The sequence below is a fragment of the Ambystoma mexicanum genome, chromosome 10, assembly GCF_040938575.1.
Source record: "Ambystoma mexicanum isolate Mex_15411 chromosome 10, UKY_AmexF1_1, whole genome shotgun sequence".
NCBI classification, from domain to species: domain Eukaryota; kingdom Metazoa; phylum Chordata; class Amphibia; order Caudata; family Ambystomatidae; genus Ambystoma; species Ambystoma mexicanum.
In genome coordinates, this window is record NC_090932.1 from 522,007,137 (window position 1) to 522,029,251 (window position 22,115).

Consider the following 22,115-nt stretch of genomic DNA (forward strand, 5'->3'; position numbering starts at 1 on the left):
AGCCATTTCTCAATTGGCTTTCAAAACTGCATGGTCTAGCCAACTAGATGCTTAAAGGTACAAATCTCAGAAGGCCCAGAGCCTACGGCCACACCACACTGAATGCGCCTGATCTCGTCTGATCTCAGAAGCTAAGCAGTGTCGGGCCTAGTTAGTACCTGGATGGGAGACTGCCTGGGAATACCAGGTGCTGTAGGCTTTTTTGTGCTCCATGTTCAGGCAGTGAGCCATTTCTCAATTGGCTTTCAAAACTGCATGGTCTAGCCAACTAGATGCTTAAAGGTACAAATCTCAGAAGGCCCAGAGCCTACGGCCACACCACACTGAATGCGCCTGATCTTGTCTGATCTCAGAAGCTAAGCAGTGTCGGGCCTAGTTAGTACCTGGATGGGAGACCGCCTGGGAATACCAGGTGCTGTAGGCTTTTTTGTGCTCCATGTTCAGGCAGTGAGCCATTTCTCAATTGGCTTTCAAAACTGCATGGTCTAGCCAACTAGATGCTTAAAGGTACAAATCTCAGAAGGCCCAGAGCCTACGGCCACACCACACTGAATGCGCCTGATCTCATCTGATCTCAGAAGCTAAGCAGTGTCGGGCCTAGTTAGTACCTGGATGGGAGACCGCCTGGGAATACCAGGTTCTGTAGGCTTTTTTGTGCTCTATGATTAGTAATTGTGCCGCTTCTCAATTTCTTTTTAAATTTGCTTATGATTCCAAAATAAATGTATCCCTTTTAATAGCGGAAATGTTGGACAACAACATGAGGGCTGGCGCTACCTATTTACATAAAATTAACATACGGGTAGTGTGTTCATGGGTAATAAATCTACCTTCACATGTAATGCAGTTCAGAGAATATTGAGTCCATAAAGAGTCTTGAAAGAAAGCCATGGTTGTGTTGGTTGTTCTCTCCAACTCCCTGCAACAGAAACAGGATGGATGGAGTAAAGTTATCCAACCAGACATAGGAGTCCTGAATGGGCCCACAAGTCTTATATATCTCGTCTGATCGAGCCTGATCCAGCGCTGATCGGGTGATGAGCGTGGTATCATGTTGCAAGTGGCTTTATGGCTTAGCTTACTAACTGTAAATGCATAAGAGTAATACTCTTAGCATTTCTCAATTTTAGGGCTACACCACAATGAATGCGCCCGATCTCGGAAGCTAAGCAGTTTCGGGCCTAGTTAGTACCTGGATGGGAGACCGCCTGGGAATACCAGGTGCTGTAGGCTTTTTTGTGCTCCATGTTCAGGCAGTGAGCCATTTCTCAATTGGCTTTCAAAACTGCATGGTCTAGCCAACTAGATGCTTAAAGGTACAAATCTCAGAAGGCCCAGAGCCTACGGCCACACCACACTGAATGCGCCTGATCTCATCTGATCTCAGAAGCTAAGCAGTGTCGGGCCTAGTTAGTACCTGGATGGGAGACCGCCTGGGAATACCAGGTTCTGTAGGCTTTTTTGTGCTCTATGATTAGTAATTGTGCCGCTTCTCAATTTCTTTTTAAATTTGCTTATGATTCCAAAATAAATGTATCCCTTTTAATAGCGGAAATGTTGGACAACAACATGAGGGCTGGCGCTACCTATTTACATAAAATTAACATACGGGTAGTGTGTTCATGGGTAATAAATCTACCTTCACATGTAATGCAGTTCAGAGAATATTGAGTCCATAAAGAGTCTTGAAAGAAAGCCATGGTTGTGTTGGTTGTTCTCTCCAACTCCCTGCAACAGAAACAGGATGGATGGAGTAAAGTTATCCTACCAGACATAGGAGTCCTGAATGGGCCCACAAGTCTTATATATCTCGCCTGATCGAGCCTGATCGGGTGATGAGCGTGGTATCATGTTGCAAGTGGCTTTATGGCTTAGCTTACTAACTGTAAATGCATAAGAGTAATACTCTTAGCATTTCTCAATTTTAGGGCTACACCACAATGAATGCGCCCGATCTCGGAAGCTAAGCAGTTTCGGGCCTAGTTAGTACCTGGATGGGAGACCGCCTGGGAATACCAGGTGCTGTAGGCTTTTTTGTGCTCCATGTTCAGGCAGTGAGCCATTTCTCAATTGGCTTTCAAAACTGCATGGTCTAGCCAACTAGATGCTTAAAGGTACAAATCTCAGAAGGCCCAGAGCCTACGGCCACACCACACTGAATGCGCCTGATCTCGTCTGATCTCAGAGGCTAAGCAGTGTCGGGCCTAGTTAGTACCTGGATGGGAGACCGCCTGGGAATACCAGGTGCTGTAGGCTTTTTTGTGCTCCATGTTCAGGCAGTGAGCCATTTCTCAATTGGCTTTCAAAACTGCATGGTCTAGCCAACTAGATGCTTAAAGGTACAAATCTCAGACGGCCCAGAGCCTACGGCCACACCACACTGAATGCGTCTGATCTCAGAAGCTAAGCAGTGTCGGGCCTAGTTAGTACCTGGATGGGAGACGGCCTGGGAATACCAGGTGCTGTAGGCTTTTTTGTGCTCCATGTTCAGGCAGTGAGCCATTTCTCAATTGGCTTTCAAAACTGCATGGTCTAGCCAACTAGATGCTTAAAGGTACAAATCTCAGAAGGCCCAGAGCCTACGGCCACACCACACTGAATGCGCCTGATCTCGTCCGATCTCAGAAGCTAAGCAGTGTCGGGCCTAGTTAGTACCTGGATGGGAGACCGCCTGGGAATACCAGGTGCTGTAGGCTTTTTTGTGCTCCATGTTCAGGCAGTGAGCCATTTCTCAATTGGCTTTCAAAACTGCATGGTCTAGCCAACTAGATGCTTAAAGGTACAAATCTCAGAAGGATCAGAGCCTATGGCCACACCACACTGAATGCGTCTGATCTCAGAAGCTAAGCAGTGTCGGGCCTAGTTAGTACCTGGATGGGAGACGGCCTGGGAATACCAGGTGCTGTAGGCTTTTTTGTGCTCCATGTTCAGGCAGTGAGCCATTTCTCAATTGGCTTTCAAAACTGCATGGTCTAGCCAACTAGATGCTTAAAGGTACAAATCTCAGAAGGCCCAGAGCCTACGGCCACACCACACTGAATGCGCCTGATCTCGTCTGATCTCAGAAGCTAAGCAGTGTAGGGCCTAGTTAGTACCTGGATGGGAGACCGCCTGGGAATACCAGGTTCTGTAGGCTTTTTTGTGCTCTATGATTAGTAATTGTGCCACTTCTCATTTCTTTTTAAATTTGCTTATGATTCCAAAATAAATGTATCCCTTTTAATAGCGGAAATGTTGGACAACAACATGAGGGCTGGCGCTACCTATTTACATAAAATTAACATACGGGTAGTGTGTTCATGGGTAATAAATCTACCTTCACATGTAATGCAGTTCAGAGAATATTGAGTCCATAAAGAGTCTTGAAAGAAAGCCATGGTTGTGTTGGTTGTTCTCTCCAACTCACTGCAACAGAAACAGGATGGATGGAGTAAAGTTATCCTACCAGACATAGGAGTCCTGAATGGGCCCACAAGTCTTATATATCTCGCCTGATCGGGTGATGAGCGTGGTATCATGTTGCAAGTGGCTTTATGGCTTAGCTTACTAACTGTAAATGCATAAGAGTAATACTCTTAGCATTTCTCAATTTTAGGGCTACACCACAATGAATGCGCCCGATCTCGGAAGCTAAGCAGTTTCGGGCCTAGTTAGTACCTGGATGGGAGACCGCCTGGGAATACCAGGTGCTGTAGGCTTTTTTGTGCTCCATGTTCAGGCAGTGAGCCATTTCTCAATTGGCTTTCAAAACTGCATGGTCTAGCCAACTAGATGCTTAAAGGTACAAATCTCAGAAGGCCCAGAGTCTACGGCCACACCACACTGAATGCGCCTGATCTCGTCTGATCTCAGAAGCTAAGCAGAGTCGGGCCTAGTTAGTACCTGGATGGGAGACCGCCTGGGAATACCAGGTGCTGTAGGCTTTTTTGTGCTCAATGTTCAGGCAGTGAGCCATTTCTCAATTGGCTTTCAAAACTGCATGGTCTAGCCAACTAGATGCTTAAAGGTACAAATCTCAGAAGGCCCAGAGCCTACGGCCACACCACACTGAATGCGCCTGATCTCGTCTGATCTCAGAAGCTGAGCAGTGTCGTGCCTAGTTAGTACATGGATGGGAGACTGCCTGGGAATACCAGGTGCTGTAGGCTTTTTTGTGCTCCATGTTCAGGCAGTGAGCCATTTCTCAATTGGCTTTCAAAACTGCATGGTCTAGCCAACTAGATGCTTAAAGGTACAAATCTCAGAAGGCCCAGAGCCTACGGCCACACCACACTGAATGCGCCTGATCTCAGAAGCTAAGCAGTGTCGGGCCTAGTTAGTACCTGGATGGGAGACTGCCTGGGAATACCAGGTGCTGTAGGCTTTTTTGTGCTCCATGTTCAGGCAGTGAGCCATTTCTCAATTGGCTTTCAAAACTGCATGGTCTAGCCAACTAGATGCTTAAAGGTACAAATCTCAGAAGGCCCAGAGCCTACGGCCACACCACACTGAATGCGCCTGATCGCGTCTGATCTCAGAAGCTAAGCATTGTCGGGCCTAGTTAGTACCTGGATGGGAGACCACCTGGTAATACCAGGTGCTGTAGGCTTTTTTGTGCTCCATGGTCAGGCAGTGAGCCATTTCTCAATTGGCTTTCAAAACTACATGGTCTAGCCAACTAGATGCTTAAAGGTACAAATCTCAAAAGGCCCAGAGCCTACGGCCACACCACACTGAATGCGTCTGATCTCAGAAGCTAAGCAGTGTCGGGCCTAGCTAGTACCTGGATGGGAGACCGCCTGGGAATACCAGGTTCTGTAGGCTTTTTTGTGCTCTATGATTAGTAATTGTGCCACTTCTCAATTTCTTTTTAAATTTGCTTATGATTCCAAGATAAATGTATCCCTTTTAATAGCGGAAATGTTGGACAACAACATGAGGGCTGGCGCTACCTATTTACATAAAATTAACATACGGGTAGTGTGTTCATGGGTAATAAATCTACCTTCACATGTAATGCAGTTCAGAGAATATTGAGTCCATAAAGAGTCTTGAAAGAAAGCCATGGTTGTGTTGGTTGTTCTCTCCAACTCCCTGCAACAGAAACAGGATGGATGGAGTAAAGTTATCCAACCAGACATAGGAGTCCTGAATGGGCCCACAAGTCTTATATATCTCGCCTGATCGAGCCTGATCCAGCGCTGATCGGGTGATGAGCGTGGTATCATGTTGCAAGTGGCTTTATGGCTTAGCTTACTAACTGTAAATGCATAAGAGTAATACTCTTAGCATTTCTCAATTTTAGGGCTACACCACAATGAATGCGCCCGATCTCGGAAGCTAAGCAGTTTCGGGCCTAGTTAGTACCTGGATGGGAGACCGCCTGGGAATACCAGGTGCTGTAGGCTTTTTTGTGCTCCATGTTCAGGCAGTGAGCCATTTCTCAATTGGCTTTCAAAACTGCATGGTCTAGCCAACTAGATGCTTAAAGGTACAAATCTCAGAAGACCCAGAGCCTACGGCCACACCACACTGAATGCGCCTGATCTCATCTGATCTCAGAAGCTAAGCAGTGTCGGGCCTAGTTAGTACCTGGATGGGAGACCACCTGGGAATACCAGGTGCTGTAGGCTTTTTTGTGCTCCATGTTCAGGCAGTGAGCCATTTCTCAATTGGCTTTCAAAACTGCATGGTCTAGCCAACTAGATGCTTAAAGGTACAAATTTCAGAAGGCCCAGAGCCTACGGCCACACCACACTGAATGCACCTGATCTCGTCTGATCTCAGAAGCTAAGCAGTGTTGGGCCTAGTTAGTACCTGGATGGGAGACCGCCTGGGAATACCAAGTGCTGTATGCTTTTTTGTGCTCCATGTTCAGGCAGTGAGCCATTTCTCAATTGGCTTTCAAAACTGCATGGTCTAGCCAACTAGATGCTTAAAGGTACAAATCTCAGAAGGCCCAGAGCCTATGGCCACACCACACTGAATGCGCCTGATCTCGTCTGATCTCAGAAGCTAAGCAGTGTCGGGCCTAGTTAGTACCTGGATGGGAGACCGCCTGGGAATACCAGGTGCTGTAGGCTTTTTTGTGCTCCATGTTCAGGCAGTGAGCCATTTCTCAATTGGCTTTCAAAACTGCATGGTCTAGCCAACTAGATGCTTAAAGGTACAAATCTCAGAAGGCCCAGAGCCTACGGCCACACCACACTGAATGCGCCTGATCTCGTCTGATCTCAGAAGCTGAGCAGTGTCAGCCCTAGTTAGTACCTGGATGGGAGACCGCCTGGGAATACCAGGTTCTGTAGGCTTTTTTGTGCTCTATGATTAGTAATTGTGCCACTTCTCAATTTCTTTTTAAATTTGCTTATGATTCCAAAATAAATGTATCCTTTTTAATAGCGGAAATGTTGGACAACAACATGAGGGCTGGCGCTACCTATTTACATAAAATTAACATACGGGTAGTGTGTTCATGGGTAATAAATCTACCTTCACATGTAATGCAGTTCAGAGAATATTGAGTCTATAAAGAGTCTTGAAAGAAAGCCATGGTTGTGTTGGTTGTTCTCTCCAACTCCCTGCAACAGAAACAGGATGGATGGAGTAAAGTTATCCTACCAGACATAGGAGTCCTGAATGGGCCCACAAGTCTTATATATCTCGCCTGATCGAGCCTGATCGGGTGATGAGCGTGGTATCATGTTGCAAGTGGCTTTATGGCTTAGCTTACTAATTGTAAATGCATAAGAGTAATACTCTTAGCACTTCTCAATTTTAGGGCTACACCACAATGAATGCGCCCGATCTCGGAAGCTAAGCAGTTTCGGGCCTAGTTAGTACCTGGATGGGAGAACGCCTGGGAATACCAGGTGCTGTAGGCTTTTTTGTGCTCCATGTTCAGGCAGTGAGCCATTTCTCAATTGGCTTTCAAAACTGCGTGGTCTAGCCAACTAGATGCTTAAAGGTACAAATCTCAGAAGGCCCAGAGCCTACGGCCACACCACACTGAATGCGCCTGATCTCGTCTGATCTCAGAAGCTAAGCAGTGTCGGGCCTAGTTAGTACCTGGATGGGAGACCGCCTGGGAATACCAGGTGCTGTAGGCTTTTTTGTGCTCCATGTTCAGGCAGTGAGCCATTTCTCAATTGGCTTTCAAAACTGCATGGTCTAGCCAACTAGATGCTTAAAGGTACAAATCTCAGAAGGCCCAGAGCCTACGGCCACACCACACTGAATGCGCCTGATCTTGTCTGATCTCAGAAGCTAAGCAGTGTTGGGCCTAGTTAGTACCTGGATGGGAGACCGCCTGGGAATACCAGGTGCTGTAGGCTTTTTTGTGCTCCATGTTCAGGCAGTGAGCCATTTCTCAATTGGCTTTCAAAACTGCATGGTCTAGCCAACTAGATGCTTAAAGGTACAAATCTCAGAAGACCCAGAGCCTACGGACACACCACACTGAATGCGCCTGATCTCAGAAGCTAAGCAGTGTCGGGCCTAGTTAGTACCTGGATGGGAGACCGCCTGGGAATACCAGGTGCTGTAGGCTTTTTTGTGCTCCATGTTCAGGCAGTGAGCCATTTCTCAATTGGCTTTCAAAACTGCATGGTCTAGCCAACTAGATGCTTAAAGGTACAAATCTCGGAATGCCCAGAGCCTACGGCCACACCACACTGAATGCGCCTGATCTCGTCTGATCTCAGAAGCTAAGCAGTGTCGGGCCTAGTTAGTACCTGGATGGGAGACCGCCTGGGAATACCAGGTGCTGTAGGCTTTTTTGTGCTCCATGTTCAGGCAGTGAGCCATTTCTCAATTGGCTTTCAAAACTGCATGGTCTAGCCAACTAGATGCTTAAAGGTACAAATCTCAGAAGGCCCAGAGCCTACGGCCACACCACACTGAATGCGTCTGATCTCAGAAGCTGAGCAGTGTCGTGCCTAGTTAGTACCTGGATGGGAGACCGCCTGGGAATACCGGGTGCTGTAGGCTTTTTTGTGCTCCATGTTCAGGCAGTGAGCCATTTCTCAATTGGCTTTCAAAACTGCATGGTCTAGCCAACTAGATGCTTAAAGGTACAAATCTCAGAAGGCCCAGAGCCTACGGCCACACCACACTGAATGCGCCTGATCTCGTCTGATCTCAGAAGCTAAGCAGTGTTGGGCCTAGTTAGTACCTGGATGGGAGACCGCCTGGGAATACCAGGTGCTGTAGGCTTTTTGTGCTCCATGTTCAGGCAGTGAGCCATTTCTCAATTGGCTTTCAAAACTGCATGGTCTAGCCAACTAGATGCTTAAAGGTACAAATCTCAGAAGGCCCAGAGCCTACGGCCACACCACACTGAATGCGCCTGATCTCTTCTGATCTCAGAAGCTAAGCAGTGTTGGGCCTAGTTAGTACCTGGATGGGAGACCGCCTGGGAATACCAGGTTCTGTAGGCTTTTTTGTGCTCTATGATTAGTAATTGTGCCACTTCTCAATTTCTTTTTAAATTTGCTTATGATTCCAAAATAAATGTATCCCTTTTAATAGCGGAAATGTTGGACAACAACATGAGGGCTGGCGCTACCTATTTACATAAAATTAACATACGGGTAGTGTGTTCATGGGTAATAAATCTACCTTCACATGTAATGCAGTTCAGAGAATATTGAGTCCATAAAGAGTCTTGAAAGAAAGCCATGGTTGTGTTGGTTGTTCTCTCCAACTCCCTGCAACAGAAACAGGATGGATGGAGTAAAGTTATCCTACCACACATAGGAGTCCTGAATGGGCCCACAAGTCTTATATATCTCGCCTGATCGAGCCTGATCGGGTGATGAGCGTGGTATCATGTTGCAAGTGGCTTTATGGCTTAGCTTACTAACTGTAAATGCATAAGAGTAATACTCTTAGCATTTCTCAATTTTAGGGCTACACCACAATGAATGCGCCCGATCTCGGAAGCTAAGCAGTTTCGGGCCTAGTTAGTACCTGGATGGGAGACCGCCTGGGAATACCAGGTGCTGTAGGCTTTTTTGTGCTCCATGTTCAGGCAGTGAGCCATTTCTCAATTGGCTTTCAAAACTGCATGGTCTAGCCAACTAGATGCTTAAAGGTACAAATCTCAGAAGGCCCAGAGCCTACGGCCACACCACACTGAATGCGCCTGATCTCGTCTGATCTCAGAAGCTAAGCAGTGTCGGGCCTGGATGGGAGACCGCCTCGGAATACCAGGTGCTGTAGGCTTTTTTGTGCTCCATGTTCAGGCAGTGAGCCATTTCTCAATTGGCTTTCAAAACTGCATGGTCTAGCCAACTAGATGCTTAAAGGTACAAATCTCAGAAGGCCCAGAGCCTACGGCCACACCACACTGAATGCGCCTGATCTCGTCTGATCTCAGAAGCTAAGCAGTGTCGGGCCTAGTTAGTACCTGGATGGGAGACCGCCTGGGAATACCAGGTGCTGTAGGCTTTTTTGTGCTCCATGTTCAGGCAGTGAGCCATTTCTCAATTGGCTTTCAAAACTGCATGGTCTAGCCAACTAGATGCTTAAAGGTACAAATCTCAGAAGGCCCAGAGCCTACGGCCACACCACACTGAATGCGCCTGATCTTGTCTGATCTCAGAAGCTAAGCAGTGTCGGGCCTAGTTAGTACCTGGATGGGAGACCGCCTGGGAATACCAGGTGCTGTAGGCTTTTTTGTGCTCCATGTTCAGGCAGTGAGCCATTTCTCAATTGGCTTTCAAAACTGCATGGTCTAGCCAACTAGATGCTTAAAGGTACAAATCTCAGAAGGCCCAGAGCCTACGGCCACACCACACTGAATGCGCCTGATCTCATCTGATCTCAGAAGCTAAGCAGTGTCGGGCCTAGTTAGTACCTGGATGGGAGACCGCCTGGGAATACCAGGTTCTGTAGGCTTTTTTGTGCTCTATGATTAGTAATTGTGCCGCTTCTCAATTTCTTTTTAAATTTGCTTATGATTCCAAAATAAATGTATCCCTTTTAATAGCGGAAATGTTGGACAACAACATGGGGGCTGGCGCTATCTATTTACATAAAATTAACATACGGGTAGTGTGTTCATGGGTAATAAATCTACCTTCACATGTAATGCAGTTCAGAGAATATTGAGTCCATAAAGAGTCTTGAAAGAAAGCCATGGTTGTGTTGGTTGTTCTCTCCAACTCCCTGCAACAGAAACAGGATGGATGGAGTAAAGTTATCCAACCAGACATAGGAGTCCTGAATGGGCCCACAAGTCTTATATATCTCGCCTGATCGAGCCTGATCCAGCGCTGATCGGGTGATGAGCGTGGTATCATGTTGCAAGTGGCTTTATGGCTTAGCTTACTAACTGTAAATGCATAAGAGTAATACTCTTAGCATTTCTCAATTTTAGGGCTACACCACAATGAATGCGCCCGATCTCGGAAGCTAAGCAGTTTCGGGCCTAGTTAGTACCTGGATGGGAGACCGCCTGGGAATACCAGGTGCTGTAGGCTTTTTTGTGCTCCATGTTCAGGCAGTGAGCCATTTCTCAATTGGCTTTCAAAACTGCATGGTCTAGCCAACTAGATGCTTAAAGGTACAAATCTCAGAAGGCCCAGAGCCTACGGCCACACCACACTGAATGCGCATGATCTCGTCTGATCTCAGAGGCTAAGCAGTGTTGGGCCTAGTTAGTACCTGGATGGGAGACCGCCTGGGAATACCAGGTGCTGTAGGCTTTTTCGTGCTCCATGTTCAGGCAGTGAGCCATTTCTCAATTGGCTTTCAAAACTGCATGGTCTAGCCAACTAGATGCTTAAAGGTACAAATCTCAGAAGGCCCAGAGCCTACGGCCACACCACACTGAATGCGTCTGATCTCAGAAGCTAAGCAGTGTCGGGCCTAGTTAGTACCTGGATGGGAGACGGCCTGGGAATACCAGGTGCTGTAGGCTTTTTTGTGCTCCATGTTCAGGCAGTGAGCCATTTCTCAATTGGCTTTCAAAACTGCATGGTCTAGCCAACTAGATGCTTAAAGGTACAAATCTCAGAAGGCCCAGAGCCTACGGCCACACCACACTGAATGCGTCTGATCTCAGAAGCTAAGCAGTGTCGGGCCTAGTTAGTACCTGGATGGGAGACCGCCTGGGACTACCAGGTGCTGTAGGCTTTTTTGTGTTCTATGATTAGTAATTGTGCCACTTCTCAATTTCTTTTTAAATTTGCTTATGATTCCAAAATAAATGTATCCCTTTTAATAGCGGAAATGTTGGACAACAACATGAGGGCTGGCGCTACCTATTTACATAAAATTAACATACGGGTAGTGTGTTCATGGGTAATAAATCTACCTTCACATGTAATGCAGTTCAGAGAATATTGAGTCCATAAAGAGTCTTGAAAGAAAGCCATGGTTGTGTTGGTTGTTCTCTCCAACTCCCTGCAACAGAAACAGGATGGATGGAGTAAAGTTATCCTACCAGACATAGGAGTCCTGAATGGGCCCACAAGTCTTATATATCTCGCCTGATCGAGCCTGATCGGGTGATGAGCGTGGTATCATGTTGCAAGTGGCTTTATGGCTTAGCTTACTAACTGTAAATGCATAAGAGTAATACTCTTAGCATTTCTCAATTTTAGGGCTACACCACAATGAATGCGCCCGATCTCGGAAGCTAAGCAGTTTCGGGCCTAGTTAGTACCTGGATGGGAGACCGCCTGGGAATATCAGGTGCTGTAGGCTTTTTTGTGCTCCATGTTCAGGCAGTGAGCCATTTCTCAATTGGCTTTCAAAACTGCATGGTCTAGCCAACTAGATGCTTAAAGGTACAAATCTCAGAAGGCCCAGAGCCTACGGCCACACCACACTGAATGCGCCTGATCTCGTCTGATCTCAGAGGCTAAGCAGTGTCGGGCCTAGTTAGTACCTGGATGGGAGACCGCCTGGGAATACCAGGTGCTGTAGGCTTTTTTGTGCTCCATGTTCAGGCAGTGAGCCATTTCTCAATTGGCTTTCAAAACTGCATGGTCTAGCCAACTAGATGCTTAAAGGTACAAATTTCAGAAGGCCCAGAGCCTACGGCCACACCACACTGAATGCACCTGATCTCATCTGATCTCAGAAGCAAAGCAGTGTCAGGCCTAGTTAGTACCTGGATGGGAGACCGCCTGGGAATACCAGGTGCTGTAGGCTTTTTTGTGCTCCATGTTCAGGCAGTGAGCCATTTCTCAATTGGCTTTCAAAACTGCATGGTCTAGCCAACTAGATGCTTAAAGGTACAAATCTCAGACGGCCCAGAGCCTACGGCCACACCACACTGAATGCGTCTGATCTCAGAAGCTAAGCAGTGTCGGGCCTAGTTAGTACCTGGATGGGAGACGGCCTGGGAATACCAGGTGCTGTAGGCTTTTTTGTGCTCCATGTTCAGGCAGTGAGCCATTTCTCAATTGGCTTTCAAAACTGCATGGTCTAGCCAACTAGATGCTTAAAGGTACAAATCTCAGAAGGCCCAGAGCCTACGGCCACACCACACTGAATGCGCCTGATCTCCTCTGATCTCAGAAGCTAAGCAGTGTCAGGCCTAGTTAGTACCTGGATGGGAGACCGCCTGGGACTACCAGGTTCTGTAGGCTTTTTTGTGCTCTATGATTAGTAATTGTGCCACTTCTCAATTTCTTTTTAAATTTGCTTATGATTCCAAAATAAATGTATCCCTTTTAATAGCGGAAATGTTGGACAACAACATGAGGTCTGGCGCTACCTATTTACATAAAATTAACATACGGGTAGTGTGTTCATGGGTAATAAATCTACCTTCACATGTAATGCAGTTCAGAGAATATTGAGTCCATAAAGAGTCTTGAAAGAAAGCCATGGTTGTGTTGGTTGTTCTCTCCAACTCCCTGCAACAGAAACAGGATGGATGGAGTAAAGTTATCCTACCAGACATAGGAGTCCTGAATGGGCCCACAGGTCTTATATATCTCGCCTGATCGAGCCTGATCGGGTCATGAGCGTGGTATCATGTTGCAAGTGGCTTTATGGCTTAGCTTACTAACCGTAAATGCATAAGAGTAATACTCTTAGCATTTCTCAATTTTAGGGCTACACCACAATGAATGCGCCCGATCTCGGAAGCTAAGCAGTTTCGGGCCTAGTTAGTACCTGGATGGGAGACCGCCTGGGAATACCAGGTGCTGTAGGCTTTTTTGTGCTCCATGTTCAGGCAGTGAGCCATTTCTCAATTGGCTTTCAAAACTGCATGGTCTAGCCAACTAGATGCTTAAAGGTACAAATCTCAGAAGGCCCAGAGCCTACGGCCACACCACACTGAATGCGCCTGATCTCGTCTGATCTCAGAAGCTAAGCAGTTTTGGGCCTAGTTAGTACCTGGATGGGAGACCGCCTGGGAATACAATGTGCTGTAGGCTTTTTTGTGCTCCATGTTCAGGCAGTGAGCCATTTCTCAATTGGCTTTCAAAACTGCATGGTCTAGCCAACTAGATGCTTAAAGGTACAAATCTCAGAAGGCCCAGAGCCTACGGCCACACCACACTGAATGCGCCTGTTCTTGTCTGATCTCAGAAGCTAAGCAGTGTCGGGCCTAGTTAGTACCTGGATGGGAGACCGCCTGGGAATACCAGGTGCTGTAGGCTTTTTTGTGCTCCATGTTCAGGCAGTGAGCCATTTCTCAATTGGCTTTCAAAACTGCATGGTCTAGCCAACTAGATGCTTAAAGGTACAAATCTCAGAAGGCCCAGAGCCTACGGCCACACCGCACTGAATGTGCCTGATCTTGTCTGATCTCAGAAGCTAAGCAGTGTCAGGCCTAGTCAGTACCTGGATGGGAGACCGCCTGGGAATACCAGGTGCTGTAGGCTTTTTTGTGCTCCATGTTCAGGCAGTGAGCCATTTCTCAATTGGCTTTCAAAACTGCATGGTCTAGCCAACTAGATGCTTAAAGGTACAAATCTCAGAAGGCCCAGAGCCTACGGCCACACCACACTGAATGCGTCTGATCTCAGAAGCTAAGCAGTGTCGGGCCTAGTTAGTACCTGGATGGGAGACGGCCTGGGAATACCAGGTGCTGTAGGCTTTTTTGTGCTCCATGTTCAGGCAGTGAGCCATTTCTCAATTGGCTTTCAAAACTGCATGGTCTAGCCAACTAGATGCTTAAAGGTACAAATTTCAGAAGTCCCAGAGCCTACAGCCACACCACACTGAATGCACCTGATCTCGTCTGATCTCAGAAGCAAAACAGTGTCGGGCCTAGCTAGTACCTGGATGGGAGACCGCCTGGGAATACCAGGTGCTGTAGGCTTTTTTGTGCTCCATGTTCAGGCAGTGAGCCATTTCTCAATTGGCTTTCAAAACTGCATGGTCTAGCCAACTAGATGCTTAAAGGTACAAATCTCAGAAGGCCCAGAGCCTATGGCCACACCACACTGAATGCGTCTGATCTCAGAAGCTAAGCAGTGTCGGGCCTAGTTAGTACCTGGATGGGAGACGGCCTGGGAATACCAGGTGCTGTAGGCTTTTTTGTGCTCCATGTTCAGGCAGTGAGCCATTTCTCAATTGGCTTTCAAAACTGCATGGTCTAGCCAACTAGATGCTTAAAGGTACAAATCTCAGAAGGCCCAGAGCCTATGGCCACACCACACTGAATGCGCCTGATCTCGTCTGATCTCAGAAGCTAAGCAGTGTCGGGCCTAGTTAGTACCTGGATGGGAGACCGCCTGGGACTACCAGGTTCTGTAGGCTTTTTTGTGTTCTATGATTAGTAATTGTGCCACTTCTCAATTTCTTTTTAAATTTGCTTATGATTCCAAAATAAATGTATCCCTTTTAATAGCGGAAATGTTGGACAACAACATGAGGGCTGGCGCTACCTATTTACATAAAATTAACATACGGGTAGTGTGTTCATGGGTAATAAATCTACCTTCACATGTAATGCAGTTCAGAGAATATTGAGTCCATAAAGAGTCTTGAAAAAAAGCCATGGTTGTGTTGGTTGTTCTCTCCAACTCCCTGCAACAGAAACAGGATGGATGGAGTAAAGTTATCCTACCAGACATAGGAGTCCTGAATGGGCCCACAAGTCTTATATATCTCGCCTGATCGAGCCTGATTGGGTGATGAGCGTGGTATCATGTTGCAAGTGGCTTTATGGCTTAGCTTACTAACTGTAAATGCATAAGAGTAATACTCTTAGCATTTCTCAATTTTAGGGCTACACCACAATGATTGCGCCCGATCTCGGAAGCTAAGCAGTTTCGGGCCTAGTTAGTACCTGGATGGGAGACCGCCTGGGAATACCAGGTGCTGTAGGCTTTTTTGTGCTCCATGTTCAGGCAGTGAGCCATTTCTCAATTGGCTTTCAAAACTGCATGGTCTAGCCAACTAGATGCTTAAAGGTACAAATCTCAGAAGGCCCAGAGCCTACGGCCACACCACACTGAATGCGTCTGATCTCAGAAGCTAAGCAGTGTCGGGCCTGGATGGGAGACCGCCTCGGAATACCAGGTGCTGTAGGCTTTTTTGTGCTCCATGTTCAGGCAGTGAGCCATTTCTCAATTGGCTTTCAAAACTGCATGGTCTAGCCAACTAGATGCTTAAAGGTACAAATCTCAGAAGGCCCAGAGCCTATGGCCACACCACACTGAATGCGCCTGATCTCGTCTGATCTCAGAAGCTAAGCAGTGTCGGGCCTAGTTAGTACCTGGATGGGAGACCGCCTGGGAATACCAGGTGCTGTAGGCTTTTTTGTGCTCCATGTTCAGGCAGTGAGCCATTTCTCAATTGGCTTTCAAAACTGCATGGTCTAGCCAACTAGATGCTTAAAGGTACAAATCTCAGAAGGCCTAGAGCCTACGGCCACACCACACTGAATGCGCCTGATCTCGTCTGATCTCAGAAGCTAAGCAGTTTCGGGCCTAGTTAGTACCTGGATGGGAGACCGCCTGGGAATACCAGGTGCTGTAGGCTTTTTTGTGCTCCATGTTCAGGCAGTGAGCCATTTCTCAATTGGCTTTCAAAACTGCATGGTCTAGCCAACTAGATGCTTAAAGGTACAAATCTCAGAAGGCCCAGAGCCTACGGCCACACCACACTGAATGCGCCTGATCTCGTCTGATCTCAGAGGCTAAGCAGTGTCGGGCCTAGTTAGTACCTGGATGGGAGACCGCCTGGGAATACCAGGTGCTGTAGGCTTTTTTGTGCTCCATGTTCAGGCAGTGAGCCATTTCTCAATTGGCTTTCAAAACTGCATGGTCTAGCCAACTAGATGCTTAAAGGTACAAATTTCAGAAGGCCCAGAGCCTACGGCCACACCACACTGAATGCACCTGATCTCGTCTGATCTCAGAAGCAAAGCAGTGTCAGGCCTAGTTAGTACCTGGATGGGAGACCGCCTGGGAATACCAGGTGCTGTAGGCTTTTTTGTGCTCCATGTTCAGGCAGTGAGCCATTTCTCAATTGGCTTTCAAAACTGCATGGTCTAGCCAACTAGATGCTTAAAGGTACAAATCTCAGACGGCCCAGAGCCTACGGCCACACCACACTGAATGCGTCTGATCTCAGAAGCTAAGCAGTGTCGGGCCTAGTTAGTACCTGGATGGGAGACGGCCTGGGAATACCAGGTGCTGTAGGCTTTTTTGTGCTCCATGTTCAGGCAGTGAGCCATTTCTCAATTGGCTTTCAAAACTGCATGGTCTAGCCAACTAGATGCTTAAAGGTACAAATCTCAGAAGGCCCAGAGCCTACGGCCACACCACACTGAATGCGCCTGATCTCGTCTGATCTCAGAAGCTAAGCAGTGTCGGGCCTAGTTAGTACCTGGATGGGAGACCGCCTGGGACTACCAGGTTCTGTAGGCTTTTTTGTGCTCTATGATTAGTAATTGTGCCACTTCTCAATTTCTTTTTAAATTTGCTTATGATTCCAAAATAAATGTATCCCTTTTAATAGCGGAAATGTTGGACAACAACATGAGGTCTGGCGCTACCTATTTACATAAAATTAACATACGGGTAGTGTGTTCATGGGTAATAAATCTACCTTCACATGTAATGCAGTTCAGAGAATATTGAGTCCATAAAGAGTCTTGAAAGAAAGCCATGGTTGTGTTGGTTGTTCTCTCCAACTCCCTGCAACAGAAACAGGATGGATGGAGTAAAGTTATCCTACCAGACATAGGAGTCCTGAATGGGCCCACAGGTCTTATATATCTCGCCTGATCGAGCCTGATCGGGTCATGAGCGTGGTATCATGTTGCAAGTGGCTTTATGGCTTAGCTTACTAACTGTAAATGCATAAGAGTAATACTCTTAGCATTTCTCAATTTTAGGGCTACACCACAATGAATGCGCCCGATCTCGGAAGCTAAGCAGTTTCGGGCCTAGTTAGTACCTGGATGGGAGACCGCCTGGGAATACCAGGTGCTGTAGGCTTTTTTGTGCTCCATGTTCAGGCAGTGAGCCATTTCTCAATTGGCTTTCAAAACTGCATGGTCTAGCCAACTAGATGCTTAAAGGTACAAATCTCAGAAGGCCCAGAGCCTACGGCCACACCACACTGAATGCGCCTGATCTCGTCTGATCTCAGAAGCTAAGCAGTTTTGGGCCTAGTTAGTACCTGGATGGGAGACCGCCTGGGAATACAATGTGTTGTAGGCTTTTTTGTGCTCCATGTTCAGGCAGTGAGCCATTTCTCAATTGGCTTTCAAAACTGCATGGTCTAGCCAACTAGATGCTTAAAGGTACAAATCTCAGAAGGCCCAGAGCCTACGGCCACACCACACTGAATGCGCCTGATCTTGTCTGATCTCAGAAGCTAAGCAGGTCGGGCCTAGTTAGTACCTGGATGGGAGACCGCCTGGGAATACCAGGTGCTGTAGGCTTTTTTGTGCTCCATGTTCAGGCAGTGAGCCATTTCTCAATTGGCTTTCAAAACTGCATGGTCTAGCCAACTAGATGCTTAAAGGTACAAATCTCAGAAGGCCCAGAGCCTACGGCCACACCACACTGAATGTGCCTGATCTTGTCTGATCTCAGAAGCTAAGCAGTGTCAGGCCTAGTTAGTACCTGGATGGGAGACCGCCTGGGAATACCAGGTGCTGTAGGCTTTTTTGTGCTCCATGTTCAGGCAGTGAGCCATTTCTCAATTGGCTTTCAAAACTGCATGGTCTAGCCAACTAGATGCTTAAAGGTACAAATCTCAGAAGGCCCAGAGCCTACGGCCACACCACACTGAATGCGCCTGATCTTGTCTGATCTCAGAAGCTAAGCAGTGTCGGGCCTAGTTAGTACCTGGATGGGAGACCGCCTGGGAATAGCAGGTTCTGTAGGCTTTTTTGTGCTCTATGATTAGTAATTGTGCCACTTCTCAATTTCTTTTTAAATTTGCTTATGATTCCAAAATAAATGTATCCCTTTTAATAGCGGAAATGTTGGACAACAACATGAGGGCTGGCGCTACCTATTTACATAAAATTAACATACGGGTAGTGTGTTCATGGGTAATAAATCTACCTTCACATGTAATGCAGTTCAGAGAATATTGAGTCCATAAAGAGGCTTGAAAGAAAGCCATGGTTGTGTTGGTTGTTCTCTCCAACTCCCTGCAACAGAAACAGGATGGATGGAGTAAAGTTATCCAACCAGACATAGGAGTCCTGAATGAGCCCACAAGTCTTATATATCTCGCCTGATCGAGCCTGATCCAGCGCTGATCGGGGGATGAGCGTGGTATCATGTTGCAAGTGGCTTTATGGCTTAGCTTACTAACTGTAAATGCATAAGAGTAATACTCTTAGCATTTCTCAATTTTAGGGCTACACCACAATGAATGCGCCAGATCTCGGAAGCTAAGCAGTTTCGGGCCTAGTTAGTACCTGGATGGGAGACCGCCTGGGAATACCAGGTGCTGTAGGCTTTTTTGTGCTCCATGTTCAGGCAGTGAGCCATTTCTCAATTGGCTTTCAAAACTGCATGGTCTAGCCAACTAGATGCTTAAAGGTACAAATCTCAGAAGGCCCAGAGCCTACGGCCACACCACACTGAATGCGCCTGATCTCGTCTGATCTCAGAAGCTAAGCAGTGTCGGGCCTAGTTAGTACCTGGATGGGAGACCGCCTGGGAATACCAGGTGCTGTAGGCTTTTTTGTGCTCCATGTTCAGGCAGTGAGCCATTTCTCAATTGGCTTTCAAAACTGCATGGTCTAGCCAACTAGATGCTTAAAGGTACAAATTTCAGAAGGCCCAGAGCCTACGGCCACACCACACTGAATGCGCCTGATCTCGTCTGATCTCAGAAGCTAAGCAGTGTCGGGCCTAGTTAGTACCTGGATGGGAGACCGCCTGGGAATACCAGGTGCTGTAGGCTTTTTTGTGCTCCATGTTCAGGCAGTGAGCCATTTTTCAATTGGCTTTCAAAACTGCATGGTCTAGCCAACTAGATGCTTAAAGGTACAAATCTCAGAAGCCCCAGAGCCTACGGCCACACCACACTGAATGCGTCTGATCTCAGAAGCTAAGCAGTGTCGGGCCTAGTTAGTACCTGGATGGGAGACGGCCTGGGAATACCAGGTGCTGTAGGCTTTTTTGTGCTCCATGTTCAGGCAGTGAGCCATTTCTCAATTGGCTTTCAAAACTGCATGGTCTAGCCAACTAGATGCTTAAAGGTACAAATCTCAGAAGGCCCAGAGCCTACGGCCACACCACACTGAATGCGCCTGATCTCGTCTGATTTCAGAAGCTAAGCAGTGTCGGGCCTAGTTAGTACCTGGATGGGAGACCGCCTGGGAATACCAGGTTCTGTAGGCTTTTTTTGTGCTCTATGATTAGTAATTGTGCCACTTCTCAATTTCTTTTTAAATTTGCTTATGATTCCAAAATAAATGTATCCCTTTTAATAGCGGAAATGTTGGACAACAACATGAGGGCTGGCGCTACCTATTTACATAAAATTAACATTCGGGTAGTGTGTTCATGGGTAATAAATCTACCTTCACATGTAATGCAGTTCAGAGAATATTGAGTCCATAAAGAGTCTTGAAAGAAAGCCATGGTTGTGTTGGTTGTTCTCTCCAACTCCCTGCAACAGAAACAGGATGGATGGAGTAAAGTTATCCTACCAGACATAGGAGTCCTGAATGGGCCCACAAGTCTTATATATCTCGCCTGATCAAGCCTGATTGGGTGATGAGCGTGGTATCATGTTGCAAGTGGCTTTATGGCTTAGCTTACTAACTGTAAATGCATAAGAGTAATACTCTTAGCATTTCTCAATTTTAGGGCTACACCACAATGATTGCGCCCGATCTCGGAAGCTAAGCAGTTTCGGGCCTAGTTCGTACCTGGATGGGAGACCGCCTGGGAATACCAGGTGCTGTAGGCTTTTTTTTGCTCCATGTTCAGGCAGTGAGCCATTTCTCAATTGGCTTTCAAAACTGCATGGTCTAGCCAACTAGATGCTTAAAGGTACAAATCTCATAAGGCCCGGAGCCTACGGCCACACCACACTGATCTCAGGAAGCTAAGCAGTGTCGGGCCTAGTTTGTACCTGGATGGGAGACCGCCTGGGAATACCAGGTGCTGTAGGCTTTTTTGTGCTCCATGTTCAGGCAGTGAGCCATTTCTCAATTGGCTTTCAAAACTGCATGGTCTAGCCAACTAGATGCTTAAAGGTACAAATCTCAGAAGGCCCAGAGCCTACGGCCACACCACACTGAATGCGCCTGATCTCGTCTGATCTCAGAAGCTAAGCAGTGTCGGGCCTAGTTAGTACCTGGATGGGAGACCGCCTGGGAATACCAGGTGCTGTAGGCTTTTTTGTGCTCCATGTTCAGGCAGTGAGCCATTTCTCAATTGGCTTTCAAAACTGCATGGTCTAGCCAACTAGATGCTTAAAGGTACAAATTTCAGAAGGCCCAGAGCCTACGGCCACACCACACTGAATGCGCCTGATCTCGTCTGATCTCAGAAGCTAAGCAGTGTCGTGCCTAGTTAGTACCTGGATGGGAGACGGCCTGGGAATACCAGGTGCTGTAGGCTTTTTTGTGCTCCATGTTCAGGCAGTGAGCCATTTCTCAATTGGCTTTCAAAACTGCATGGTCTAGCCAACTAGATGCTTAAAGGTACAAATCTCAGAAGGCCCAGAGCCTACGGCCACACCACACTGAATGCGCCTGATCTCCTCTGATCTCAGAAGCTAAGCAGTGTCAGGCCTAGTTAGTACCTGGATGGGAGACCGCCTGGGACTACCAGGTTCTGTAGGCTTTTTTGTGCTCTATGATTAGTAATTGTGCCACTTCTCAATTTCTTTTTAAATTTGCTTATGATTCCAAAATAAATGTATCCCTTTTAATAGCGGAAATGTTGGACAACAACATGAGGTCTGGCGCTACCTATTTACATAAAATTAACATACGGGTAGTGTGTTCATGGGTAATAAATCTACCTTCACATGTAATGCAGTTCAGAGAATATTGAGTCCATAAAGAGTCTTGAAAGAAAGCCATGGTTGTGTTGGTTGTTCTCTCCAACTCCCTGCAACAGAAACAGGATGGATGGAGTAAAGTTATCCTACCAGACATAGGAGTCCTGAATGGGCCCACAGGTCTTATATATCTCGCCTGATCGAGCCTGATCGGGTCATGAGCGTGGTATCATGTTGCAAGTGGCTTTATGGCTTAGCTTACTAACCGTAAATGCATAAGAGTAATACTCTTAGCATTTCTCAATTTTAGGGCTACACCACAATGAATGCGCCCGATCTCGGAAGCTAAGCAGTTTCGGGCCTAGTTAGTACCTGGATGGGAGACCGCCTGGGAATACCAGGTGCTGTAGGCTTTTTTGTGCTCCATGTTCAGGCAGTGAGCCATTTCTCAATTGGCTTTCAAAACTGCATGGTCTAGCCAACTAGATGCTTAAAGGTACAAATCTCAGAAGGCCCAGAGCCTACGGCCACACCACACTGAATGCGCCTGATCTCGTCTGATCTCAGAAGCTAAGCAGTTTTGGGCCTAGTTAGTACCTGGATGGGAGACCGCCTGGGAATACAATGTGCTGTAGGCTTTTTTGTGCTCCATGTTCAGGCAGTGAGCCATTTCTCAATTGGCTTTCAAAACTGCATGGTCTAGCCAACTAGATGCTTAAAGGTACAAATCT

The 22,115-nt window shown here is 47.0% G+C and overlaps 38 non-coding genes and 32 pseudogenes across 38 annotated transcripts; all 70 read left to right on the forward strand.

Annotated features, from left to right (window-relative positions):
• Positions 1–80: 80 nt before the first annotated feature.
• On the forward strand, positions 81–199 carry LOC138493584 (5S ribosomal RNA). The gene has a single exon (XR_011276593.1). It is a non-coding gene; the product is annotated as a 5S ribosomal RNA (ribosomal RNA).
• Positions 200–305: 106 nt separating this feature from the next.
• LOC138493722 (5S ribosomal RNA) lies at positions 306–424 on the forward strand. The gene has a single exon (XR_011276719.1). It is a non-coding gene; the product is annotated as a 5S ribosomal RNA (ribosomal RNA).
• Positions 425–530: 106 nt separating this feature from the next.
• On the forward strand, positions 531–649 carry LOC138493629 (5S ribosomal RNA). The gene has a single exon (XR_011276634.1). It is a non-coding gene; the product is annotated as a 5S ribosomal RNA (ribosomal RNA).
• Positions 650–1,124: 475 nt separating this feature from the next.
• Positions 1,125–1,233, forward strand: LOC138496015 (5S ribosomal RNA; annotated as a pseudogene).
• A 106-nt stretch (positions 1,234–1,339) lies between these two features.
• Positions 1,340–1,458, forward strand: LOC138493631 (5S ribosomal RNA). Its single transcript, XR_011276636.1, has one exon. It is a non-coding gene; the product is annotated as a 5S ribosomal RNA (ribosomal RNA).
• Positions 1,459–1,922: 464 nt separating this feature from the next.
• Positions 1,923–2,031, forward strand: LOC138496016 (5S ribosomal RNA; annotated as a pseudogene).
• Positions 2,032–2,137: 106 nt separating this feature from the next.
• LOC138493650 (5S ribosomal RNA) lies at positions 2,138–2,256 on the forward strand. The gene has a single exon (XR_011276653.1). It is a non-coding gene; the product is annotated as a 5S ribosomal RNA (ribosomal RNA).
• Positions 2,257–2,362: 106 nt separating this feature from the next.
• On the forward strand, positions 2,363–2,471 carry LOC138495353 (5S ribosomal RNA; annotated as a pseudogene).
• Positions 2,472–2,577: 106 nt separating this feature from the next.
• Positions 2,578–2,696, forward strand: LOC138493690 (5S ribosomal RNA). Its single transcript, XR_011276690.1, has one exon. It is a non-coding gene; the product is annotated as a 5S ribosomal RNA (ribosomal RNA).
• Positions 2,697–2,802: 106 nt separating this feature from the next.
• Positions 2,803–2,911, forward strand: LOC138495460 (5S ribosomal RNA; annotated as a pseudogene).
• Positions 2,912–3,017: 106 nt separating this feature from the next.
• LOC138493734 (5S ribosomal RNA) lies at positions 3,018–3,136 on the forward strand. Its single transcript, XR_011276730.1, has one exon. It is a non-coding gene; the product is annotated as a 5S ribosomal RNA (ribosomal RNA).
• A 453-nt stretch (positions 3,137–3,589) lies between these two features.
• On the forward strand, positions 3,590–3,698 carry LOC138496017 (5S ribosomal RNA; annotated as a pseudogene).
• A 106-nt stretch (positions 3,699–3,804) lies between these two features.
• LOC138493811 (5S ribosomal RNA) lies at positions 3,805–3,923 on the forward strand. Its single transcript, XR_011276800.1, has one exon. It is a non-coding gene; the product is annotated as a 5S ribosomal RNA (ribosomal RNA).
• A 106-nt stretch (positions 3,924–4,029) lies between these two features.
• On the forward strand, positions 4,030–4,148 carry LOC138494858 (5S ribosomal RNA; annotated as a pseudogene).
• Positions 4,149–4,254: 106 nt separating this feature from the next.
• On the forward strand, positions 4,255–4,363 carry LOC138495033 (5S ribosomal RNA; annotated as a pseudogene).
• A 106-nt stretch (positions 4,364–4,469) lies between these two features.
• On the forward strand, positions 4,470–4,588 carry LOC138494590 (5S ribosomal RNA). Its single transcript, XR_011277506.1, has one exon. It is a non-coding gene; the product is annotated as a 5S ribosomal RNA (ribosomal RNA).
• A 106-nt stretch (positions 4,589–4,694) lies between these two features.
• On the forward strand, positions 4,695–4,803 carry LOC138495343 (5S ribosomal RNA; annotated as a pseudogene).
• Positions 4,804–5,278: 475 nt separating this feature from the next.
• LOC138496020 (5S ribosomal RNA) lies at positions 5,279–5,387 on the forward strand (annotated as a pseudogene).
• A 106-nt stretch (positions 5,388–5,493) lies between these two features.
• On the forward strand, positions 5,494–5,612 carry LOC138495412 (5S ribosomal RNA). Its single transcript, XR_011277607.1, has one exon. It is a non-coding gene; the product is annotated as a 5S ribosomal RNA (ribosomal RNA).
• A 106-nt stretch (positions 5,613–5,718) lies between these two features.
• On the forward strand, positions 5,719–5,837 carry LOC138493929 (5S ribosomal RNA). The gene has a single exon (XR_011276906.1). It is a non-coding gene; the product is annotated as a 5S ribosomal RNA (ribosomal RNA).
• Positions 5,838–5,943: 106 nt separating this feature from the next.
• On the forward strand, positions 5,944–6,062 carry LOC138497070 (5S ribosomal RNA). The gene has a single exon (XR_011278494.1). It is a non-coding gene; the product is annotated as a 5S ribosomal RNA (ribosomal RNA).
• Positions 6,063–6,168: 106 nt separating this feature from the next.
• LOC138495009 (5S ribosomal RNA) lies at positions 6,169–6,287 on the forward strand (annotated as a pseudogene).
• A 679-nt stretch (positions 6,288–6,966) lies between these two features.
• On the forward strand, positions 6,967–7,085 carry LOC138496142 (5S ribosomal RNA). Its single transcript, XR_011277698.1, has one exon. It is a non-coding gene; the product is annotated as a 5S ribosomal RNA (ribosomal RNA).
• Positions 7,086–7,191: 106 nt separating this feature from the next.
• LOC138493562 (5S ribosomal RNA) lies at positions 7,192–7,310 on the forward strand. Its single transcript, XR_011276573.1, has one exon. It is a non-coding gene; the product is annotated as a 5S ribosomal RNA (ribosomal RNA).
• A 106-nt stretch (positions 7,311–7,416) lies between these two features.
• Positions 7,417–7,525, forward strand: LOC138495136 (5S ribosomal RNA; annotated as a pseudogene).
• Positions 7,526–7,631: 106 nt separating this feature from the next.
• LOC138496143 (5S ribosomal RNA) lies at positions 7,632–7,750 on the forward strand. The gene has a single exon (XR_011277699.1). It is a non-coding gene; the product is annotated as a 5S ribosomal RNA (ribosomal RNA).
• A 106-nt stretch (positions 7,751–7,856) lies between these two features.
• LOC138495557 (5S ribosomal RNA) lies at positions 7,857–7,965 on the forward strand (annotated as a pseudogene).
• A 106-nt stretch (positions 7,966–8,071) lies between these two features.
• On the forward strand, positions 8,072–8,190 carry LOC138493606 (5S ribosomal RNA). Its single transcript, XR_011276613.1, has one exon. It is a non-coding gene; the product is annotated as a 5S ribosomal RNA (ribosomal RNA).
• Positions 8,191–8,295: 105 nt separating this feature from the next.
• LOC138494010 (5S ribosomal RNA) lies at positions 8,296–8,414 on the forward strand. Its single transcript, XR_011276980.1, has one exon. It is a non-coding gene; the product is annotated as a 5S ribosomal RNA (ribosomal RNA).
• Positions 8,415–8,878: 464 nt separating this feature from the next.
• LOC138496021 (5S ribosomal RNA) lies at positions 8,879–8,987 on the forward strand (annotated as a pseudogene).
• A 106-nt stretch (positions 8,988–9,093) lies between these two features.
• On the forward strand, positions 9,094–9,201 carry LOC138495593 (5S ribosomal RNA; annotated as a pseudogene).
• A 106-nt stretch (positions 9,202–9,307) lies between these two features.
• On the forward strand, positions 9,308–9,426 carry LOC138496144 (5S ribosomal RNA). The gene has a single exon (XR_011277700.1). It is a non-coding gene; the product is annotated as a 5S ribosomal RNA (ribosomal RNA).
• Positions 9,427–9,532: 106 nt separating this feature from the next.
• On the forward strand, positions 9,533–9,651 carry LOC138493723 (5S ribosomal RNA). The gene has a single exon (XR_011276720.1). It is a non-coding gene; the product is annotated as a 5S ribosomal RNA (ribosomal RNA).
• A 106-nt stretch (positions 9,652–9,757) lies between these two features.
• Positions 9,758–9,876, forward strand: LOC138493632 (5S ribosomal RNA). Its single transcript, XR_011276637.1, has one exon. It is a non-coding gene; the product is annotated as a 5S ribosomal RNA (ribosomal RNA).
• Positions 9,877–10,351: 475 nt separating this feature from the next.
• Positions 10,352–10,460, forward strand: LOC138496022 (5S ribosomal RNA; annotated as a pseudogene).
• Positions 10,461–10,566: 106 nt separating this feature from the next.
• Positions 10,567–10,685, forward strand: LOC138494190 (5S ribosomal RNA). Its single transcript, XR_011277142.1, has one exon. It is a non-coding gene; the product is annotated as a 5S ribosomal RNA (ribosomal RNA).
• A 106-nt stretch (positions 10,686–10,791) lies between these two features.
• LOC138495354 (5S ribosomal RNA) lies at positions 10,792–10,900 on the forward strand (annotated as a pseudogene).
• A 106-nt stretch (positions 10,901–11,006) lies between these two features.
• LOC138495350 (5S ribosomal RNA) lies at positions 11,007–11,115 on the forward strand (annotated as a pseudogene).
• Positions 11,116–11,794: 679 nt separating this feature from the next.
• LOC138493651 (5S ribosomal RNA) lies at positions 11,795–11,913 on the forward strand. Its single transcript, XR_011276654.1, has one exon. It is a non-coding gene; the product is annotated as a 5S ribosomal RNA (ribosomal RNA).
• Positions 11,914–12,019: 106 nt separating this feature from the next.
• LOC138493700 (5S ribosomal RNA) lies at positions 12,020–12,138 on the forward strand. Its single transcript, XR_011276699.1, has one exon. It is a non-coding gene; the product is annotated as a 5S ribosomal RNA (ribosomal RNA).
• A 106-nt stretch (positions 12,139–12,244) lies between these two features.
• Positions 12,245–12,353, forward strand: LOC138495355 (5S ribosomal RNA; annotated as a pseudogene).
• Positions 12,354–12,459: 106 nt separating this feature from the next.
• On the forward strand, positions 12,460–12,578 carry LOC138494897 (5S ribosomal RNA; annotated as a pseudogene).
• Positions 12,579–13,042: 464 nt separating this feature from the next.
• On the forward strand, positions 13,043–13,151 carry LOC138496023 (5S ribosomal RNA; annotated as a pseudogene).
• A 106-nt stretch (positions 13,152–13,257) lies between these two features.
• Positions 13,258–13,376, forward strand: LOC138494538 (5S ribosomal RNA). Its single transcript, XR_011277459.1, has one exon. It is a non-coding gene; the product is annotated as a 5S ribosomal RNA (ribosomal RNA).
• A 106-nt stretch (positions 13,377–13,482) lies between these two features.
• On the forward strand, positions 13,483–13,601 carry LOC138494391 (5S ribosomal RNA). The gene has a single exon (XR_011277325.1). It is a non-coding gene; the product is annotated as a 5S ribosomal RNA (ribosomal RNA).
• Positions 13,602–13,707: 106 nt separating this feature from the next.
• On the forward strand, positions 13,708–13,826 carry LOC138494690 (5S ribosomal RNA; annotated as a pseudogene).
• A 106-nt stretch (positions 13,827–13,932) lies between these two features.
• On the forward strand, positions 13,933–14,041 carry LOC138495358 (5S ribosomal RNA; annotated as a pseudogene).
• A 106-nt stretch (positions 14,042–14,147) lies between these two features.
• On the forward strand, positions 14,148–14,266 carry LOC138493641 (5S ribosomal RNA). Its single transcript, XR_011276645.1, has one exon. It is a non-coding gene; the product is annotated as a 5S ribosomal RNA (ribosomal RNA).
• Positions 14,267–14,372: 106 nt separating this feature from the next.
• Positions 14,373–14,481, forward strand: LOC138495461 (5S ribosomal RNA; annotated as a pseudogene).
• Positions 14,482–14,587: 106 nt separating this feature from the next.
• Positions 14,588–14,706, forward strand: LOC138494625 (5S ribosomal RNA; annotated as a pseudogene).
• Positions 14,707–15,589: 883 nt separating this feature from the next.
• Positions 15,590–15,708, forward strand: LOC138497071 (5S ribosomal RNA). The gene has a single exon (XR_011278495.1). It is a non-coding gene; the product is annotated as a 5S ribosomal RNA (ribosomal RNA).
• Positions 15,709–15,814: 106 nt separating this feature from the next.
• LOC138493822 (5S ribosomal RNA) lies at positions 15,815–15,933 on the forward strand. Its single transcript, XR_011276810.1, has one exon. It is a non-coding gene; the product is annotated as a 5S ribosomal RNA (ribosomal RNA).
• A 106-nt stretch (positions 15,934–16,039) lies between these two features.
• LOC138493652 (5S ribosomal RNA) lies at positions 16,040–16,158 on the forward strand. The gene has a single exon (XR_011276655.1). It is a non-coding gene; the product is annotated as a 5S ribosomal RNA (ribosomal RNA).
• Positions 16,159–16,264: 106 nt separating this feature from the next.
• LOC138493972 (5S ribosomal RNA) lies at positions 16,265–16,383 on the forward strand. The gene has a single exon (XR_011276945.1). It is a non-coding gene; the product is annotated as a 5S ribosomal RNA (ribosomal RNA).
• A 106-nt stretch (positions 16,384–16,489) lies between these two features.
• On the forward strand, positions 16,490–16,598 carry LOC138495359 (5S ribosomal RNA; annotated as a pseudogene).
• Positions 16,599–16,704: 106 nt separating this feature from the next.
• Positions 16,705–16,823, forward strand: LOC138494513 (5S ribosomal RNA). The gene has a single exon (XR_011277436.1). It is a non-coding gene; the product is annotated as a 5S ribosomal RNA (ribosomal RNA).
• A 464-nt stretch (positions 16,824–17,287) lies between these two features.
• On the forward strand, positions 17,288–17,396 carry LOC138496024 (5S ribosomal RNA; annotated as a pseudogene).
• Positions 17,397–17,502: 106 nt separating this feature from the next.
• Positions 17,503–17,621, forward strand: LOC138494687 (5S ribosomal RNA; annotated as a pseudogene).
• Positions 17,622–17,727: 106 nt separating this feature from the next.
• LOC138494727 (5S ribosomal RNA) lies at positions 17,728–17,845 on the forward strand (annotated as a pseudogene).
• Positions 17,846–17,951: 106 nt separating this feature from the next.
• On the forward strand, positions 17,952–18,070 carry LOC138494532 (5S ribosomal RNA). The gene has a single exon (XR_011277453.1). It is a non-coding gene; the product is annotated as a 5S ribosomal RNA (ribosomal RNA).
• Positions 18,071–18,176: 106 nt separating this feature from the next.
• Positions 18,177–18,295, forward strand: LOC138494636 (5S ribosomal RNA; annotated as a pseudogene).
• A 690-nt stretch (positions 18,296–18,985) lies between these two features.
• LOC138496145 (5S ribosomal RNA) lies at positions 18,986–19,104 on the forward strand. The gene has a single exon (XR_011277701.1). It is a non-coding gene; the product is annotated as a 5S ribosomal RNA (ribosomal RNA).
• A 106-nt stretch (positions 19,105–19,210) lies between these two features.
• LOC138496146 (5S ribosomal RNA) lies at positions 19,211–19,329 on the forward strand. The gene has a single exon (XR_011277702.1). It is a non-coding gene; the product is annotated as a 5S ribosomal RNA (ribosomal RNA).
• Positions 19,330–19,435: 106 nt separating this feature from the next.
• LOC138495360 (5S ribosomal RNA) lies at positions 19,436–19,544 on the forward strand (annotated as a pseudogene).
• A 106-nt stretch (positions 19,545–19,650) lies between these two features.
• LOC138494322 (5S ribosomal RNA) lies at positions 19,651–19,769 on the forward strand. The gene has a single exon (XR_011277262.1). It is a non-coding gene; the product is annotated as a 5S ribosomal RNA (ribosomal RNA).
• Positions 19,770–20,655: 886 nt separating this feature from the next.
• Positions 20,656–20,774, forward strand: LOC138496147 (5S ribosomal RNA). Its single transcript, XR_011277703.1, has one exon. It is a non-coding gene; the product is annotated as a 5S ribosomal RNA (ribosomal RNA).
• A 106-nt stretch (positions 20,775–20,880) lies between these two features.
• On the forward strand, positions 20,881–20,999 carry LOC138494600 (5S ribosomal RNA). The gene has a single exon (XR_011277515.1). It is a non-coding gene; the product is annotated as a 5S ribosomal RNA (ribosomal RNA).
• A 106-nt stretch (positions 21,000–21,105) lies between these two features.
• LOC138494898 (5S ribosomal RNA) lies at positions 21,106–21,224 on the forward strand (annotated as a pseudogene).
• Positions 21,225–21,688: 464 nt separating this feature from the next.
• Positions 21,689–21,797, forward strand: LOC138496026 (5S ribosomal RNA; annotated as a pseudogene).
• Positions 21,798–21,903: 106 nt separating this feature from the next.
• Positions 21,904–22,022, forward strand: LOC138494539 (5S ribosomal RNA). Its single transcript, XR_011277460.1, has one exon. It is a non-coding gene; the product is annotated as a 5S ribosomal RNA (ribosomal RNA).
• The last annotated feature ends 93 nt before the right edge of the window (positions 22,023–22,115 follow it).